Source organism: Chamaea fasciata, unplaced genomic scaffold (genome assembly GCF_029207755.1).
Source record: "Chamaea fasciata isolate MVZ Bird 193981 ecotype frontalis unplaced genomic scaffold, bChaFas1.0.hap1 SCAF_32, whole genome shotgun sequence".
Taxonomy (NCBI): domain Eukaryota; kingdom Metazoa; phylum Chordata; class Aves; order Passeriformes; family Sylviidae; genus Chamaea; species Chamaea fasciata.
Window position 1 is genome coordinate 944,644 of NW_027094117.1, and position 19,665 is coordinate 964,308.

General features: G+C 54.2%; 2 pseudogenes; one reads left to right on the forward strand and one right to left on the reverse strand.

The window, feature by feature from the left end:
* Nucleotides 1–19,665, reverse strand: part of LOC136303296 (class I histocompatibility antigen, F10 alpha chain-like) — a 255,646-nt pseudogene that overhangs the window by 198,595 nt on the left and 37,386 nt on the right.
* On the forward strand, nt 9,279–16,927 carry LOC136303341 (zinc finger protein 502-like; annotated as a pseudogene).

Genomic DNA, 19,665 nt, shown 5'->3' on the forward strand with positions numbered 1-19,665 from the left:
TTGCCCAGAGGATGCAAGAGGAACTGTGAAAATGCAGCCCTAAGGACGCCTCATAGCCCAGCCTGAACACTGAGGAGGAACAAGGATGGGAGAAAACCAAAGGAAACGTGTCCTTTGGTTACTGATGCTTCTGACTAAAACCAGCAAGGCTCCTTCCATCTGGCATCTTTGTTCTAGTTCTAAAAACAAACAAGATTCTCTACTCTAAATATACAGAAGGCAGGAACTGGGGTGGAGGTGGGATTAAGAACGAGGAGGAGCAGGACTAGGAGGGAGACAGGAAAAGGAGGAGTAGGAAGGCGAGGAGTATGGGCAGGAAAAGAAGGAGAAACAGGAGGTTCAAATGCCCCCTGTGTCCGCAGCACCCCGGCCAGGGGACAATCACCCCCACAGCGTCCCGTGGTGAGGTGAGCAGGGAGGGGAACTTTGTCCTAAATCTACCGGGGCTTCCCTGAGAGTCTTTTTATTGGGGTGTGTTTGGAGCTCGCAGGTTCCAGAATTGAGTCCCAGATATCATCTGCCATCCCTGGGAGTTACCCATTGGTGTGTGTAGGTGTGGATCTTGCAGGACCCCAAAGCTGAGCCCCTTGGGGGGATTTCTGGGGGTCCACGTGGCCGTCGCTCGATATCTGCGGAGGGAGGACATTGGTCCTGGGGACCCCTGGGAGAGCAGAGGAGGGAAAACCCTTGGACCCTCAGGGTGGGGAGAGCAGAGAGGGATGATCCCAGAGCTGGGGGACCCCTGGCAGGCTGGAAAGGGATGAGCCTGTCGAGGAGGGATCCCTGGGATCTCAAACTAGAGCATCAGGGGAGAAAGGACCCCATGGTCCCCCACCAAAAGCCCCTGGATCATCCCTTAGCAGGACGTCGGAGAGAGGGGAATGCCTGGAGCCATGGGACCCCCAGGGAAGAGAAACCTCCGGAACCCCAAAGCATAGAGATCAGAGATCAGGAACACAGGGGAGGGTTTTTTGGGCTGAATCTTGATTATTTGGAGACTTTCATGGATGCAAAATGCCTGCTGTGTTCTAGAGATGGATTCGGGCAGCAGCCCAAGGAGGCCTCAGCCCAAGGAGGCCCCCCGCTTTTTCCCCCAAACAAGGATTTGTCATTCCCAAGCCAAAGCTAGATAGAGGAGGAAGAAAAGTCCCACAAATGCTTGGAATGTGAGAAGAGCTTTATCTACAGCTCCCACTCGAGGGAACACCAGAACATCCACATTGTTGAGAGGTCCTACGAATTCCTGAGTGTGGGATGAGCTTCACCCAGACCTCCCACTTGACCCAACACCAACGGAGACACCATAAGGGAAGCCCTGCGAGTGCCTCGAGTGTGGGAAGAGCTTTGTGCGCTGCTCCAGCTCCGTCCCCCAGGGGAGAATCAACACTGAAAGATCCTCAGTGACCCCCATTGGGCAGAGCCATGGTGACTCCTGCTCTGGGTCATCCCCATTGAGTGGAGGGAAGGTGTTGGAGAGATTTCTTTCCCTTGTCTTTTTCCTGCTCTTATTTGCTTGGTAACAAATTCCCTCCCTGTGGCCAGGCTGGGTCTGTTGTGCCCATGCGGGTCCTAAGGGCAAGATCTCTTCTGGTTATTTTATTACCTCCTGAGCCTTTCCTTTTATTTCCTCTCCCTGTGCAGCTCCAGAGGGCAGGGACAGGGTGGTTTTGGTGGCTCCCAGGCATCCAGGCAGGGCCAGCTCAGCCTCAGGGTTCCGAGGGGCTTGTGGGGATCCCCTGTTTGTGGGACATACCTGCTGGAGGAGGGTGTCCCCCCTTTGCTGCAGCCCCAGCCCTCAAGCAGCACTCAGCCAAGCAGTGAACAACTTTAGCTGGGGTCTAAGTTTTGGGCACACCTGAGCCCCTGGAAATCTCCATCCCCATTCTGGGGCGCACCTGAGCTGCTGGATATCTGGGACCCCACTTTTTGGGATCTATTGGGTTTGCACACAGCCTTGTTTTGGTAGCGGGGTGGGTTCTGAGAGAAGCTGCTGGAAGCGTCCTCTGTGTCTGGCAGAGCCAATCCGTGGTGGCTCTGAAGATGGAGGTGCCGCATGCAGAGATCCATGGGGATGCAGAGATCCACCCGCGGCCCCTGGAGCAGCCCCTGCAGGAGCAGGGGGATGGCTGGGAGGGGCTTTGGTGGGTCCTGGGGAGGCTGGGAAGGGATTGGGAGGAGGTTTCAGGGCCTCCTGAGTGGGTTGGGGGCAACTGGAAGGGTGCTTGGAGGGGCTTGGGGTGTCTGAGAGGTTTTGGGGGTCCTGGGCCCTGCAGACCCCCCAGAGATGCCGCTGGACACCACCTGCAGCAAGCTGCTGATGGGGATTGGGGGCTTCATCTTCCTGGCGCTGGGGCTCGGCTTCCCCACATCTCGCAGGTGAGCTGAGATGGGGAGCTCGCCCCAAATCTCTCAGGGGGTCCCCGAGCGGCCATTTTTCTTGGGGCGTGTTTGGAACTCGCAGGTTCCGGGTTCGAGCCCCAAATATCGGTAAGGGTCCCTGGGAGGGTTTCATTTTGGGGTGGGGGGGATGTTTGGATCCTGCGGGACCCCAAAGCTGAGCCGCAAATACCCCTTTGGGAGATGTTTGGGGTCTCCACGTGGTGATTGCCCGGTGCCAGCGTGGGAGGCGGACATCGGTCTTGGGGCCCCCCCGGGAGAGAGGTGGAGGGGAACGCCGGGAGCCCGGGGCTGGGGGAAGGGGCGATCCCGGAGCTGGGGAACCCCCAGCAGCTTGGAGACGGGGGGAGCCTGGATAAGGGGGAATCCCTGGGATCCCAGGAATGCCAGAGCAGAGAGTGAGCAGAAAGGGCCCCTGGGACTCCCAAAACCCGCCCGGATCATCCCTCAGCGGGACATCCCCCAGAGAGGGGGAAATCTCAGGAGCCACGGGACCCCCATTAGCCCAGGGAAGGGAGACGCCCAGAACCCCAAAGTGGAGACATCAGGGAGGAGGAACTCCAGGAAGGGTGTTTTGGGCTGAATTGTGGCTGCTTGGGACTTTTATGGATACAAAACACCCAGAGACATCCAGAGCTAGACCTGGGCAGTAGGAACTCCCCACCCTATGGCACTCAGCCCTTATTTTTCCTCCCAAACCAGGATTTGTCATTCTCAAGCTGTGGTCAGATGGAGGAGGAGGAAACACCCTAGAGAAAAGCCCTCCACACAAGGAGGGGCTGCAAACCCAGCCCAGGAAGTTGCAAGGAGAAAAGACCCTCCCTGTGCTGGGAAGGCGGCCAAAGACCCAGCTGGAGCTCAGAGCCCCAGGCTGTGGAGAAGCCCCAGAAGTGCTTGGAATGTGAGAAGAGCTTCAGCTACAGCTCTGACCTGAGCCGGCACCAGAGGATCCACACTGGGGAATGGCCCCACAAGCGTGGGGAATGTGGGAACAGCTTTAGCTGGAGGGTTGACCTGAGAAGACACCAGCACTTTCACACTGTGGAGAGGCCGTACCAGTGTCCCGAGTGTGGGAAGAGCTTCTCACAGAGCTCTCACTAGACCAAACTCCAATGGAGGCAGCACTAAGGGAAGCCCTGCGAGTGCCCTGAGTGCGGGAAGAGCTTCGTGCGCTGCTCCAGCTCCACCCCCCTTGGGAGGATCGGCGTTGGATGATCCCCAGTGACCCGCGTTGGGCAGAGCCCGGGTGATTTATGGTCCTGGTGATCCGTGTTGGGAAGACACCTGGCTGGGGGGCTCCACCGCTTCCTGGCTCCCCGTGGTAACCTGGGTGAATGCAGGGGTAGCAAGATCCATAGGGATGCAAACCGACATCAGGAATTCACTGGGGAGAGTGGATTTGTTGTCTTTCAACCCCCAAAAAATCTTTTGAGTTCAATCATATCTTCTGGTGGCATCAAGCAACACTTGAGGTCTTGAGGTCTTTTCCAACCTCAGTGATTCCATTCTGATTTTCTATGGCCCAAAGCCTTCTTCTGCAGCCAAATGGTGATGGATTGGGCAAAGACCAAGATTTTGGAGACAGCGGGGTGGAAACCCTTCTGAAAAAGCTTCTTCCCTTCCACTCAAGCACGTGGATCCTCACCCAGCACAGACATGGAAATCCTTTTCTTTTGGCCTTGATTTGCTTTTCATTTCTTTTTATTCTTTCAAAACATCTGAAATGGGAGTAAAAATAAAGACATTGAACTGAGACATGGGTGGGGACATGGAAGGATATAGACATGGTGGAACACTGACATGGGGACATGTGGACATGGATGGGGACGTGGCCATTCGTGGGGATGTGAGAGGACACGAGCATGGACAGAGGTATGGGGGACAATGACAGGGATGGGAATGTGGTGGGGAAACAGCCAATGGGTGAGGACATGGTGGGACATGGCCAGTGGCATGTGGGGACATGGCCATGGCCGGTGCCATGGGGGGAACTTGCAGGGGCTGTGGGGGATGCTGGGTTTGAGGGAGTTGAGGGTTTCTGGGAGGGCCTTGGGGCTTGCTGAGGGCTTTGGGGACCCCAGACCGAGCAGCTCCAGCTGCACTGGGAGACCCTGGTGGAGGTTCTGGGGCAGCTGCTCAAGGAGCCCCTGACCTGGACCCCCAGCCGGGCATTGGGCTCCTGGGAGGGAATGAACATCCTTGTCCCCAGGAGGGAAATCCCAGCAGCCTCGGGGTGTCAGGGGCAGCTGAGAGGCCACAACAGGGAAGGGGAAAGCCAGACAGAGCTGTCCCCCTCCAAAACTGCATCCCAAAAATCCCAAAACTCAGGGATCCTTCCAGAAAAAAGCTGCCAGGAGCTGCCTGAATTGAGGGCAAGGGGGATGGTACCTGCAGACTGAGCAGTAGGGGCCTGGAATCCCCCAAACCAAGCACAGGGGAGAAGGGTGGTGGGGACTGGGGGGATGATGAGGAAGGCAGAGAAGAGGGGGAGAAAGAGAGGTCTGGGATCCCCAGAGAGAGTGAGAGAGGTGTGGGACCCCCAAACTGAGTTGGAACGGGGTCTTTGGGTTGAAGAAACAATGGGGGAGGGGAGGGAAAAGTGAGGCTGGGACATGAAAAGGGGTTTCATGTGGGTCCTTTCTTGTCCCTGTCATTCCATCCCTGGAGTGATTCCCTGGGTCTCGGGGTGGGGAGGCAGGATGGATCTGCACTGGAGGGGTCCCCAAGCCCCCTGCTCATCCCTGGGGGGCTCATAGGGGGTTTCCCACACAGCATCCAGTGCTTCAGCGGCCATGGGGCAAGGGGGTGGGAAAGGGGGGGTCTGGGTTTGGTGGTTAGGAGGAGCAGGAGGAAGAGGAAGGAGGGAGGACAAGGAGGGGGAAAAGGAGGAGCAGGAACAGGAGCAGAAAGAGAAGGAGCAGCAGTAGAACCACGTGGTTCCCCCACCCTCCTGCTGAGTCCACAGATTCCCCGGCCCCAGCAGGTGAACAGGGAGGGGAAGCTCGCCCCACATCTCTCAGAGGGTGTCCTGGAGGGCCTTTTGCAACGGCTGGGATGTTTGAAGCTGAGCCACAAATGTCCCTTGGGAGAATCATGGAGGATCCACATGGTGATTGCCCAGTACCAGAGGATGTGGGGGGGTGACATCGGTTTTGGGGCTCACGAGGAGTTGGGAGAGCAGCATGGGGAGATCCCGAAGCTAGGGTTCCTCAGCAGCCTGGCAGGGTGGGGGAGGATAGAGATGAGCAGGGTCTCGGTCCACCCCGTGGTGAGCAGGTGGTGACTTCTTGAGCGGGACTTGGGCAGCGGGACCAGCTAACCCATGATGCTCACCCCTGCCTTTTCCCCCAAGCCAGGATTTGTCAATCTCAGACTGTGTCTAGATGGAGCTAAAGGAGGCTGCGAGGAAAAAAGAAGATGCCTGGGATACTGAGGCAGGTGAGGAGGAAGTCGTTGCCCCTTTCCCCCTCTCCTCTGCTCCATCTCCCAGCCCAGCCTCGCCCCCGGCTGCAGGATAACCCCACTGCCGATGCTGTCCTGCCAGGGGTAGGCTGGGGGGATCTCCTTCCCCTTCCCTCTGACAGAGGCAAATCCTATCCTCTCCTTCCTTCCTCTCATCATTCTGTCCTGCTTCCTTCCTCATTCCTTCCTCTCCTTGTCTTTCCTTACTCCAGGCACTGAGCTGCAGACAGAGACCAGGGAGAAGAAATCCCCGCCACGGAATCTTGTGGAAGAGGCTGTTTTGAGTGGCTCCCTGGCACAGGAATCCAGTGGTGAGGAAAAGCCCAAGAGTACCCACACAAGGAGGGGCTGCAGACCAAGCCCAAAGAGCTGTGAGGAGGAAAGACCCCCACCCCTGTGCTGGGGAGGTGGCCGGAGATACAGCCAGATCTTGGAGCTGGTGGAGAAGGCTCAGGCCAGTGAGAAGCCCCACGGGTGCTTGGAATGTGGAAAGGGCTCCAGGTGGAGCTTCGAGCTGAGGAGACATCAGAACATCCACACTGGGGATTGGGCCCTACAAGAACGGGGAATGTGAGATGAGCTTCAGGCGGAGCTCAGCCTATTCCTGGTGCCTCCAAAGACAGTGGTGCCAGATGCAGAGACCCCCCTGCAGCCCCTAGAGATCCATGGGGATGCAGAGATCTCCCCGCAGCCCCTGGAGGAGCAACGCTGGAGCAGGGGGATGCCTGACAGGAGGCTGTGACCCTGTGGACAGAGGGGCCCCCGCTGGAGCAGCCTGTCTTTGAAGGACTGACCCCGTGGCAGGGGACCCATGCTGCAGCAGTTTGAGGGGGGCTGTTGCCTATGGGATGGACTGAGGTTGGAGAAGTTCTAGAGAACTGTCCAGTGGGAGTTCCCCAGGGTGCAGCAGAAGAATGGCTCCTGTCCCTTAGCAGAGGAAGAAGCCTGAACTGAGGGGCATGAACTGAGCGTGGCCCCCCATTCCCTGTGTCCCTGCACTACCGGGGTAGGAGGTAGAGGTGGAAGGAGGGAGGGCTGGGGATGGTGTTTTGAAGGGTTTTTTCCTCTCAATATCCTACTCTGAGTTTGTTAGCAATAAATTCAATTAATATCTCCAGTTTGGAGCCTGTTTTGCCCGTGACGATGTTTGATGAGGGAACTCTCTTGCTCCTTAACTCATGAACCCTTGGTTAAATTTTCTCTCCCCTGTCCTGCTGTGGAGGGCACTGACAGAGCAGCTTTGGTGGGTGCCTGGCATCGCACAGCACCACCCCACTACAATGGGACACGTCCTTGTGTGCCCCCGTGCTATGGTGCCACTGTTGCTGTTGCTTTTGTCTCCCTCATCAATTTTATCTTTTGCATTAAATGCTTGCGAAGTGCCCCCGGTGTCCCTCGTGTTCCCCCGGCGCCGGCAGCCCCGTCCCTTCCCTGCTCCCCCTCCCACGTCCCGTCCCGGCTGGCGGAGCCTTGGAGCTGCCGTGGGGGCCGTGGGGCTGCCCCGGGGGCTGCGCCCTGAGCCGGGGCCCCTTCCCAGCGCTCCCAGTCTGCCCATCCAGCCCGGAGCAGCCGGCGAGGGCTTCAGCTGGGACGGCAGGGGGCGATGCTGAGGGGTGGGACCCACCTCGCTTGGGTTTGCTTTGTTCTTCCCAGCCTCAGGAAAAAAGATTTTTGGAAGTTTCTGCCAGAAATCTCTCCCCTCGTCCACTCAGCCCAAGGGCCTTGGGGGGTCTTCCCTTGTTTTTTGGCGAAATCAAAGCCATGCACTTCATGCTCATAATTAGGGCCAGGAGAAGTGACGGCTTTCCTCGGAGCCGGTGCCGGGGAACACGCCGGGCTGGGAAAGGCGGGCCGGGAGGTGCGGAGAAGTTTGTTTGTGTTTCCAGCTCAATCCCGACTCGTGCCCGGGCCCGTCCCAGCGCTGTTCCTCATCTGCGACTTTCCCCTCACACAGCCCGGGGGCGGGGCCTGAGAGCGCGGGGCGGGTGTGGGCCGTGTGCAGAGCCCGCCCTTGGCTCGCTGCCATTAGAGAATTGTGCCGTCACTCCAGAATCTCGCGCGCCGATTGGTCCGAGCGGGGCCAAGCCCGGCCCCGGGGCCGCCCCCCGGGCGGGCGTGGCTCGGCAGAGGCGCCATTGGCGGAGCGTGTGTGCGGGCCCGGGAGCGGCGGCAGCGGCCGGAGCCCGGTGAGGCGGCGGCGGAGCTCGGAGGCGGCCCCAGCGCGGGTGGGAGCCGCGCTCGGTTCTGCCGGGGCTCGGGGCCGGCTGCGGGCGGAGGGGGCGGCAGGGGGCTCTGGCGGGTTCCTTGTGCCGTGTCGGCGCCGTGTTCCCCGTGGCCTGAGAGCGCTGCGGGAGCGGCTGCCCGCGGTCTCCTTCCCGCCGCTGCCTCGGCAGGAGCCGGTGCCGGAGCAGCGCTGCCTCGTCCCGCTTCCTGCGGGTAGGACGGAGGTGGCCGCCCTGTCCCCGGGGCTGTGCGGAAAAATTCCCGTGGCCAGAGCTTTGTGTCCCCAAAGGAGACCGAGGAGTCCTGTAAAAGTGACTTTATTCCTGAACAAAGGGAGAGGCCGTGCAGCGTTTGCCGTGGGGTCTCTCCAGTTGTTGTAGTACGGGAGCTCCTTTTTATCCTGAGTTTCCCTTGTGCATCTCCCTGTCCCTTTGCCCAGTGGCGAAGGTTGGGGTTCCCAGGGGTTGGTCCATGGTGTTGCAGGATTTGTTCTGATGGCCGTTCATCTTTTCCCCATTTTTGGGTGCTCCCTCCAGCCAGGGCTGCATCAATTGATCTCTTTTCTCTAATTAAATCATCACATACTTGGATTCCCAAGTGATTTCTCTGAACTTGTGGTAGCACAAACACCCCAGTGGTCTAATGCTCCCTGTGTGACACAGACAGTGAGAGCACATGTTGGAGTGGGGAGAGGGATGATTCCCCCCACTTATTTGTGTGAAGTTTTCACAACATTCTCCATTTGCTGTTTCCCTTTGCAGCTGAAGCATCCTGCATTACCCCAGTCCCTGAGGGTGTGGTAAATTCTTTTGATATTTTTTCTGCAAGGCTTGCCCAAATAAGGCTGGTGCTTCTGTGCATCCCTGCAGAAGGACCGTCCATGTCTTTCCCATTTTCCCTTCTCTTTCTTGTTCCCACTCAAAGGCCAAATCCTGTTCAGCATCCTGTGTCAGTGGGCATCCCCAGAAATCATCTTTGACATCAAGTCCTGAATGGCAGCAGTGTGAGGAGGGAACCTGGTTCCAGCTGGTGTAAGGATCTGAGACTGTGGGGTGCCTGGGTTTGATAATCTCATTTCTTCTTCTTAGGTCCTGCACCATTCTGTGGATTCCATCTGATTTCTTGATTGGCAGCATAGGAGGAGCATTATAGGGAGAGATGCCTGGCTCCCAAAGCCCTGCCTTGAACAGGGGCTGGATAACAGGCTGTACGCCCTTCCTTCCCTCCCTTGGAATAGGGGATTGCTTTTAGACACCACTTGTCCTGGTTGCTGCAGAGTAATTTGGAGAGGCTGGGTGTCTAAGTTTTCCCTTTTTCCCTGGGGCTGCCCACACTTGTGGGTTCACTTCAGCACAGGCCTTGCCAGACATTTGACACAAAGGTACCACAGAACTGGCCTCTGTATCATCTTTTACAATATTAATTTGCATTCCCAATTTGACCATCAAATCCCAGTAAATTACAATCACAATTAGGAGCAAATAAAAATTCCTGCATTCCAAAGCCATCCCCCACATCTGCCGGTAGTGGTTGACTAAAACACATCTGCTCACCTTTCCCACTTGTCCCCTGAATAATCAAAGACATTTTTGGGATTTTCCCCCCTTAGGTCTAAGATCCAGAGTGGATGGAGAGGCCCCTGTGTGTATGAGGAAAGGCCTCGTGTGGATGCAGCCCCAGCCTGAATGTTGTCAAGGGCTCCAGTGTGGTGGGTCCCTGGTGGAATGGGAGCTCTGGCAGCCCCAGGAATCCATGTCCATGCAGGGGTGGACTTGCTCCTGCTGAGGGTGCTGCTGTGTGTGCCTGCAGTGTCCTTGTGGCCTGCAGATGGAACCCTGCTTCCGTGCCAGGGGAATTTGGGGAGGTGGGAGGGGGGAGCGCCAAGGCCGGGCCCCCCGCGCTGTCGTGGCGGGAGCGGCTGCAGTGGGCAGCGAGTGCGGGCGGGAGCGGCCGAGAGCCCAGCGCTGCCCCAGCCCGACCTGCCCCAGCTCCATCCGTGCCCCTGCGGTGGGATGCTGTGGGTTTGGGGGGAAGAGGGAGCCGGCAGTGGGTGCTGGGCCTGGGGGCAGGAGGAGAAGGGGAGGGGAAACCGGGCTGAAGAACAAGATGGTCAAATGTGCACGTGGGACGAGAAGGTGGGATTGTGCAGGAGAAAGAGGAATAGTAGGAGGAAGAGGAGTGTGAGGAAGAGTAGGGACACAGGAGGAGAAGGAGCAGGAAGAGGAAGCACCACAACGTTCCATGCCTCCCTGTACCTGCAGCCTCTCCCCCAGCCCCGGGAGCATTGCCTCCCCACATGCAGCAAGTGACCAGGGAGCAGGATCCATGATTTTCATGGGGGTTAATCTTGGTGTTTCTGAGCTTTACTGGGATAAATGTGGATGCTTTGGTGTTTTTCAAGGGGCTGAATCTTTGTATCTTAGAAGAGGTGTTGTCTGAGCCTTGATGTTTGGAGGATTTTGGGGCTGAATCTTGGTGTTTTGGAGGTTCTGCAGACACAAGGTGCCAATGACTTCCTGAGATGAAGTTGGGCAAGGGGGAACACCCATCCTAAGGTGCTCTCCTCTTGTTTTCTCCTCATACCATGATTTATCATTCCCAAGGTGTGGCCAGATGGAGAAGGAGGAAAAGCCCCGGAGATCCCGCAGGAGGAGGGGCTGCAAACCCAGCCCAGGGAGCTGCGAGGAGGAAAGACCCGCCCTGTGCCAGGAGGGCGGCCGGAGATCCAGCCGGAGCTCAGAGCTGGTGGAGAAGCCTCATGGAGGGGAGAAGCCCCACAGGTGCCTGGAATGTGGGAAGGGTTTCTGCTACAGCTCTGCCCTGATCCGGCACCAGGTGATCCACACTGGGGAACGGCCCTACGAGTGTGGGGAATGTGGGAAGAGCTTCAGGCACAGATCCAGCCTGATCCAGCACCAGAGGATCCACACTGGGGAACGGCCCTACAAGTGTGGGTAATGTGGGAACAGCTTCAGCCACAGCTCCAGCCTGAGGAAACACCAGAGGATCCACACTGGGGAAAAGCCCTACGAGTGTGGGGAATGTGGGAAGAGCTTCAGCCGGAACGGCTACCTAATGAAACACCAGAGGATCCACACCGGGGAACGGCCCTATAAGTGTGGGGAATGTGGGATGAGCTTCAGCCAGAAAAGCCACCTGACACAACACCAAAGGATCCACACTGGGGAAAAGCCCTACAAGTGTAGGGAATGTGGGAAGAGCTTCAGAGAAAGCTCAGCCCTGATCCAGCACCAGGTGATCCACAGTGGGGAGGGGCACTACACCTGCTTGGAATGTGGGAAGAGCTTTGGATGGAGCTCCAGCCTGAGAAAACACCAGCGCATCCACACAGGGGAGAGGCCCTACGAGTGTCCCGAGTGTGAGAAGACGTTTGTAATGAGCTCCAATCTCCTCGTCCATCAGCGGATTCACACGGAGGAGAGGCCCTTCCGCTGCCCCGACTGCGGGAAGGGCTTCAAGCAAAACTCTGCCCTCACTGTCCACCAGCGCATCCACACCGGGGAGAGGCCCTACGAGTGTCCTCAGTGTGGGAAGAGCTTCTCACAGAGGTGTAACTTGATCCAACACCAACAGAGGCACAAGTAAGGGAAGCCCTGCGAATGCCCCGAGTGCGGGAAGAGCTTCGTGCGCTGCTCCAGCTCCATCCCCCATGGGAGGATCGGCGTTGGATTATCCCCAGTGACCCCCGTCGGGCAGAGCCCTGGTGATCTGGGTTCTGGTGATCCGTGTTGGGAAGACACTTGGCTATGCGGCCTGCACATCTTCCTGTCTCCCTGTGGGTACCTGGATGAACACAGGGGCAGGAACCTCCGTTGGAACACAGACTGCCACTGGGAATTCCTTGGGGAGAGCAGATTCACTGATTTTCACCCCCAGAAAATCTTTTGTGTTCAGTCCTATCTTCTGGGGGTTTGGGAAGACAGAGATAGTGCTAAAGGCAATCCTGCCCCCGATATATTGCAGCTGTGTTAATTACCAAAGAGTGGGAACAGCCTTGCCCTCACAGCTGTGGGTGTGATAAAACAGTGAGTTAGTGGTAGAGAGTCAGTTGGAGTCTGCTGACTGTGCTGTGAGGAGGAAGGGACAGGAGGTCGTGTGAGGGACAGATAATTAAACCACTCTTCAAGGGTTAAGTGGCCTTGCTAGGGACAGGAAGCAGCGACTTGGAACTGCAGAAGGAAGAGAGAAGAAGGAAAGAGCCAGAGCTGTGGGGAGCTTCCCATAGGATTGCTACATAGAAAAGGTATGAAAGATGTGTAGATAATAAGGTGCTGATACTTGAAGCTCTCTGAAGTTTTTAGTGAAACACCTTGTGTGCATGGCCGTCTCAACTCCGACAGGACCCCCAGCCGGGCATTGGGCTCCTGGAAAGGAGTGAACGTCCTTGTCCTCAGGAGGGAAATCCCAGCACTCCCAGGGTGTCGGGGGCAGCTGAGAGGCCACAGCAGGGAGGGGAAGGCCAGACAGAGCTGATCCCCTCAACAACTGCACCCCAAAAATCCCAAAACTTAGGGATTCCTCCCAGGAAAAAAGATGCCAGGTGCTGTCTGAATTAATGAAAGGGGGTATGGGACCCCCAGACTGAGAGGAGGAACCTGGAACCCCCAAAACCAAGCATGGGTGACAGCGGTGGTAGATTCACGGGGAGTGGGGAAGGGGTGGAAGAGTGAGGGAGAAGAGGGGTTTGAGACCCTGAAAGAGTGGGGGAGGGTGCTGGGACCCCCAAATTGCTTTGGGAGGGTTCCCACTCCTCCTCCTTTCTAATCCCCTGCATGGAGCTCGGGCAGGTCAGGCTGGGGCAGTGCTGGACTCTTGGCCTGGCCTGGGCGCCCCCCATGCACCCCCTCCCCAAATTTCCCTGGTTGCTTAGAGGGGTCCCTGTGCCTTTTGGGGGTTCGCTGAGTGCTGTGCTGGGGTTCAGGTGCCTCCCAAGGAGTCACCAGAGCGGGGTGACACAGGGGAGGACACACAGGGGTCCCCATTCCCAATCCATCCCAGGTCCTGTTCTGCTCTCCCCCAGTCACGGTCCCTTCCCATGGTCCCCCCAAGTCCGTCCCCAGTGCCCCCATAAATTGGACTGGAGCAAACTGAGAAACTTTATTGGGAGCAGCTGGGCAGAGACAGAGTGACAGTGGGGCTGAGGGGACACACGACCCCCCCAAATCATCACGGGGATGGAGTGGGGGGTCCTGGCTGGGCCCGAGGCCACGAGGAGGGGCTGCGGCCGCCGGCGGCTCAGGAGCTCTGTGGGCAGAGAAAAGGGGGCGACACCGGGCTGGGGGCCCCGGGGGGAGCACACACGCCCTGGGGGAGGGGGGATGCAACCCCCGGGACCCCCCCTCACCTTCTTGCACAGGCAGAAGCCCAGCCCCAGTGCCAGGAAGACCAAGCCCAACCCGAAGCCCCCGATCCCCGTCAGCATCCGTGGGGGTGCAGGGGCAGCTTTCGGGAGCAGGGGGGCACAGGATCCGGGAAACAGCAGCGGCTGCCGGGAAGGGACTGGGACGGAATGTGACGGGCTGGGATGGACTGGGACAGACTGGAACACCAGGATATACCAGGACCGGGACCCAGCAGGACCAGAATTGGAGCACAAGGGATCATACTGGGATTTGTTGGGACCACACTGAGGACTACTGGGAACATGCTGAGGGGAACTCAGTGCTGTTGGCCTATACTGGGCATGATTGGGATCATACTGGGACTAACTGGAGTCATACTGGGAGTGACTGGAACTGTAGTAGTGGTGAAAGGGTGCAGTTGGAAAAATGCAGGGGGCAGCTGCACCCATGCTGGAATCATACTGGGACTGACAAAATCACGCTTGGGGCGACTGGAGTAATACTGGGAGGATCTGGGCATGACTGGGATCATACTGGGAGTGACAGGGATCAAACCAGACTCATACTGGGAGTGACTGGGGTCATACTGGGAGTGACAGAGATCAAACCAGACTCATACTGGGAGTGTCTGGAAGTTGTTAGGATCATAGTGGGGGTGACTGGACTCATACTGCAATCATGCTTGAAGTGACTGGGACCACACTGGGGGCAAATGGCATCCTAGAGGGAGTGACTGGGAGTGACTGTGTTCATACTGGAAGTGGCTGGGGCCATACTGGACTCCTACTGGGAGAGACTGAGATGGATTTTTTTAGGGGAAAAAAAAAGTGTAGCCAGATGCTACAACTGCTCTCCTTTGGCCCCTGTGTTCTGTACACAGAAGTTAGTTTAAGTACCCGTAAGTACCCAGTAGTTTGTCTTCTAGCAACTCATGGGGAAAATTTCTGTAAGTAAAAAAGAAAGAAATCTGATCCCCAACATACAGGCTCCCCAGGTAGCACTGAATTGCTTACTCAGCCAGCACCCCAGTCAATCCAGTTGTTTTAGTGCTGCTGTTGAACTGAGTTGCGGTAATAAAAGAGATGCCGAGAACCTTTTTCCAAAACCCCAAGGCTGAAAATTACTTTTGCAGTCCGAATTGCATTGATGGATAAGCCTGTTTCCTTTATGTCTCATGATGGAAAACATTTTTGCACTGGGTGTTAGCACAGTAAGTCTCCCCAAGCTACAGGGCCCACCTGTGATGTGTGCTGGAATACCAGGCCAGGCTCTGTTTCCACAAAGGAAAAACATTTTCTGTGGGAACTGAAAGGGGCTATCATTAAATGCGGACTGAACTAAAGAAGTATGATTACACCAATTAATCTCGTTTTTGTATACAGAGTGGTAAGGACAAACATCCTTAACCAAAATTTGATCTTTCCCTGTACAGTTTAATTTGGCATGAAAAAATCATGTTTACAGAACCAAAGATCTCCAATTCTTCAGGTTCAGAAGATGCCTTGGGAAGGTGAGCAACCCACCATTTCCATGCATCTACAGGGAACCAAAAATCCCATGTGGATGATCCTGCAATTGTACCTTGAATGGCTCTGTCAGTTTTCTCTGGAGCTGGCCAAGCATCCACTGGCACACCAACCAGACAGGTGGAAAATGGCTTTTCTGGGGTTGTATTGGACAGACATACGGTATCTAAACCTGATGCACTGGCTAAAGTCACCCAGACATTTGTTTTCGGTTGACTAACTGGCAAATTTGCATTACTAAAAGCAAGCATGCAAAAAAGCATAACATTTGATTGAACCCCGTATTTCCCTTAAACTATTCTCTAACAAAAGAATTCTACAACACTACTGATCCCCAAGTGTTGGTCTTTGGTTGATCGACAGGTAAGGTTGCATTGATGAAGGCAAACAAAATAAGAATATAAAGACATACCTGATTTAACTTAATGCTTTTTGATTTAAGGCACTTTCTTTTTCATTTTTAATTTCCAAGCATATCTTTTAGCACATTCCCTTTTTTGGTTCTTCCACAAAATTCACTCAGGACTGGCCAGATATAAGGCACTGAATTATTTTGTTTGCATTCAACTCTCCAAATTTGAATCTGATTCTCTCAAAAATTCCCTCCTCCATTCCTCCCGAAGAATGGGAAGATGGGGGCTGCTTTCTTCATCATGACCCACTGCAACGAAAAATCCAATGGCCTTGTGCTTTGTTTGGGATTCTAAATCACAACACGATGTTCACCACGCTTGTGCCAACAGAGCTCTACGATACCAACGATTCCCACACCTTTTACACTAACACAAACCCCAGGGTTGACAGTTCTTGCACGTGGGACAGAAGATGTCTGCCATCAGCTACAGTCTCCGTGCAGCTCACGTCTGCGTGCTGCTTCTCTGCTCTTGGAGCTGTCAGCGTGTTCCTGTGCTTGATTTGGCTTCCCGTTCTCCACTGGAATCCACCTGGGTCCTGTACCTGCAGAAACACAACCTTTGTCCCAGGTTATTAGAGAAAGTGGACCTTCAGTTTGTCCTGATTCTGGATTTCTGAACAAAACTAAAGGGTTTCCTTTTCGTTTTCCCTGTGTGTACCGATGTAAAGCTGCACTTCCAGATAAATCCACTGACAGATACAAATTTGTATTTCTCAAAAGATGGGTATTTGGTATAATCTGCTTCCTATAATTGCAAACTCTGCAATCCTCATGGGTTGACTGCTCCTGTGGATACAGGAGGTTGCGCCAGCGCGCAGACTATTTATGATTTAAGACTACTTATGATTTTTGGCAGACTATTTATTGTTTATGATTACATAAATGCATTAATGATTGCTTTGGCTTGATCCCTGGAAATACAAAACATTGCATAAGTGCGCAGGTACTCTGATGAAAAAATGCATGACTTGTTGAGAACTGACAGCAATCAGGAAAATTCAGGTACAACAACTAAGAATATTTGAAATGACAGGCATATTAATGACTATTAACGATAACACATGTGAAATTGGATGAATATTAATCACTAAAACACTGTATCATCACCCCAGATTCTGCAAACAGCTGACAAACCTCTCTCCAGTGAGGACCCCGACATCCTTTCCTGGGCAAGGTGCTCAGGTCCACTCCAAAAATCTGTCCAGCTGTCATTGTATAGGGTCAAATTGCCAAGTCAGTGACTTTAACGCTGTTTTGATGCAGAAAACATCTGGGCTTGTTGGACAAACATCCTTCCAGGTAGAGTCAGGGCCTGGAGTGATGTCCCTTAGTACATTTCTAAAACAAAGCTCTTAACAACAGTTATGAAATGTTCAAGGAGGTAGAAAATAAAAAGGATCTTGAAATGACACGTGTCCTTTGGATAATTAGAAATGTTAAAGCACAGGAGAAGTCAGTTATAAATATAGAAAATTAACAAATTCGCATCACATAATCAATATATCAGCACCAATCATCTTAGGAAGTTGAGGTAACACCTTTCTAAACTTTCATGTACTTATGACCTTGAGAAAAAAACCAGAAAAACCACTAAAACAGCTTAAAACAGCGGAGATTGTAAGGAATAATAAAACCTTTCAGGAAATCAAGAGTCCAACAAACTATATCTTCTTCAATCCACAAAGAACAGGTGTTCATCAGTGTTCCATCACAGCTGTTTCAGTCTTACCTCTAAAGAGAAAATAACTAAACTTTGCAAGTTAGATAAGCATATCTTAACAATACCTAGGATAATTTTTAAATTAAATGAAACTTAAGCTCGACTTGGATAAATTTTGGCAAAAAGAATCTTAAATTGTATTAGCTTAATAAAACTTTCATGAAATAGAACTTCAAATTAATAGAATATAGACCTAATATCCCTCAAGCTTTATAAAACTTAAACAAAACTTAAAAATAACTTAAGCCTAGCACGGGCCTTAACTTAACAGTACTTTATAAACAAAGTAATTTAAGAGCACCAATGGTTTTTATAACATACTGTCAGATCTCCTTTTCTCTACAAACTTTGATCATTTGGAGTAAGGCGGGCTGTGGGTCAGGCAAGGCTCTAATTATTCGTTTACATTCCTCATTAGCATTGACAAAGGCAAGGTTTGGAAGCAGATAAAGACGTGCCAGCTCGTCCTTGCACTCTCTCTGTCATATCTGTGACCAGTGTGAGATACGGCTCTGATGTTCCTTGCTCTATTTCTGTAGACAGTGGATCAGTGAGGAGCCCTTCATCCTCCCGGTGCCCCCCATTCCCCCCTCTCTCTGTAGCACCTGAGGGATGTGAGACTGGGGGGGGCAGAAGTGGGGCCTGGGGGATTTGTAGGTGTTGTGACGTCAGGCGGTTGTGATTGTCTCATTTTGGGGTGTGCTGGAACTCTGGATGATGAGAATTTTGGACTCTGTATGGATGGGCACTGACCCCCAGGGAAGCACTGCGTTTGACCTGAGGCGTTGGAACAGGCTTCCAAAAATGAGGGATAGCACTGAGATCACGGGGTGGAGTTTGAATGGAGGGAGGTGTGGCATCACAGGGCGGAAAAATTAAGAGTTTGGGGTTTTAGTATATAGTGATTTGTAGAGAGCAAGATGGAGGATTTGGGGTGCAGATCAGTTGTCTTTTTACACCTTCTTCACTTTCTTCTTCATTGGCTTGGGTGGTTTCTTTGATTAGTTAATAAAGTCTGCGTTGCGGACCACAGGTGATGGGTCATTGGGTCAAAATTAGAAATAATTTGAGTGTCATTTTCTCATTGGATGATTTGTCCTTGAAAAGAGCGGGTAGGGATAGACAGAGACTCACCATTCTGTGCTTAGCTAGTTAGTGTGCAAACCTCATGGCTTGTGAGGCTGTAATGCAGATAAGAATGAATAAAATCCTGAGCCCGAACACCAAAACTGCGTCTCCCGTGCTCCAATCCTGGCGCTGGCAGAGGCTGAAAAGAAGCCGGCACCTCGACACGGCTGCTCCCCGCGGCAGGCTCACGCCGATGGTGGGGGTGCTGAAAGCCTCTTTGGCCGCGCTCCGGGGCCACCCGCCCCCATGGCTGGTGACTCCTGCTCTGGGGGGTCACAGGGACCCCCGCCGGCGGCACCCCGGGGCCGCGCACCTCCGGGGCCGGCCGCAGCCGCGGCACCTCCGCCGCCGGTGTTCCGGGGCCGCCCGACCCTGCAGCGGGCACGGCGGCCAGAGATGGCGCTGTAGATGGAGGCTGAGTCTCGGTGGTTACAAAATGGCGCCGGCGGCAGTGCGCAGGCTCCGTGTGGGGCGCCGCCATCTTGTTGTACGGAAAAACACAGGGAGCGGCCATATCGTTGTACGGAAGGTCTTTGCAGGGAGCCGCCATTTTTCTGTGCGGGCGGCTGTGCCGCACATGCGCAGTAGCGCTGCAGGAAGTTGTTGAAATTCCCGCGGTGTTCAAACCCGTTTCGTTCAGGAGGGCTGCTGTTCGGAGTGGGCAGCCCGCTGTCAGCACCGGGGGGGTCGCTACGAGCCCAGGTAAGTTACGGGAGGATTGAAGGGGCCCCTCACGGGTTCACTGGGAACGGGCGTGGGGCTGTTCTCGGGTTCGGCGGGGTCGGAGCCGGCTGCAGGTCCTTTGCATCTCCTTACAGTAAAACCGTCCAGTGATACCTTTGCAATGGTTCTCCTCTGTTGATGGCTGGAACCAAAAAGGCAAATCCAGCAGCATCCTCTGGATGCAGCGAAAAAACAAACTTTTAAGTCAATGACAACAAGAGGCCAGTCTCTTGGAATCACTGAAAGAGAAGGAAATCCAGGTTGTAAATGCCTCACGTCTTCTATCACTTGGTTGATCATCCTCAAGTCATGAAGCAATCTCCAGGAATCAGAGAAGTCTTCTGAATGACAAACACTGGGAATTCCAGGGACTATTTGTGGGCTTGATGCAGTCTTTCTGTAGCTGTTCGCTCACTAATTTTTTGAGGGCATTCTATATTTTCTCTGTTCAAGAGGCCATTGATCTATCCAAACAGGATGATTGGTTTTTCATGGTAACTGAATAACGGTAACTTAATGACGTGTGGCAGGCATTGCTCTGGTTTCCATTAAGAATCCACTTCCATCTTTGTTCCCCACTGGAACATCACGTCTCTCCCCCATACTGTTGAGTTATTCCACACCACGTAGGGCCGGATGTCTGCTGTCTTTCCTTCGGGACCCGTGACAGTAATCTCAGATTTACTTTGCTGAGAACGTGTGACTCCT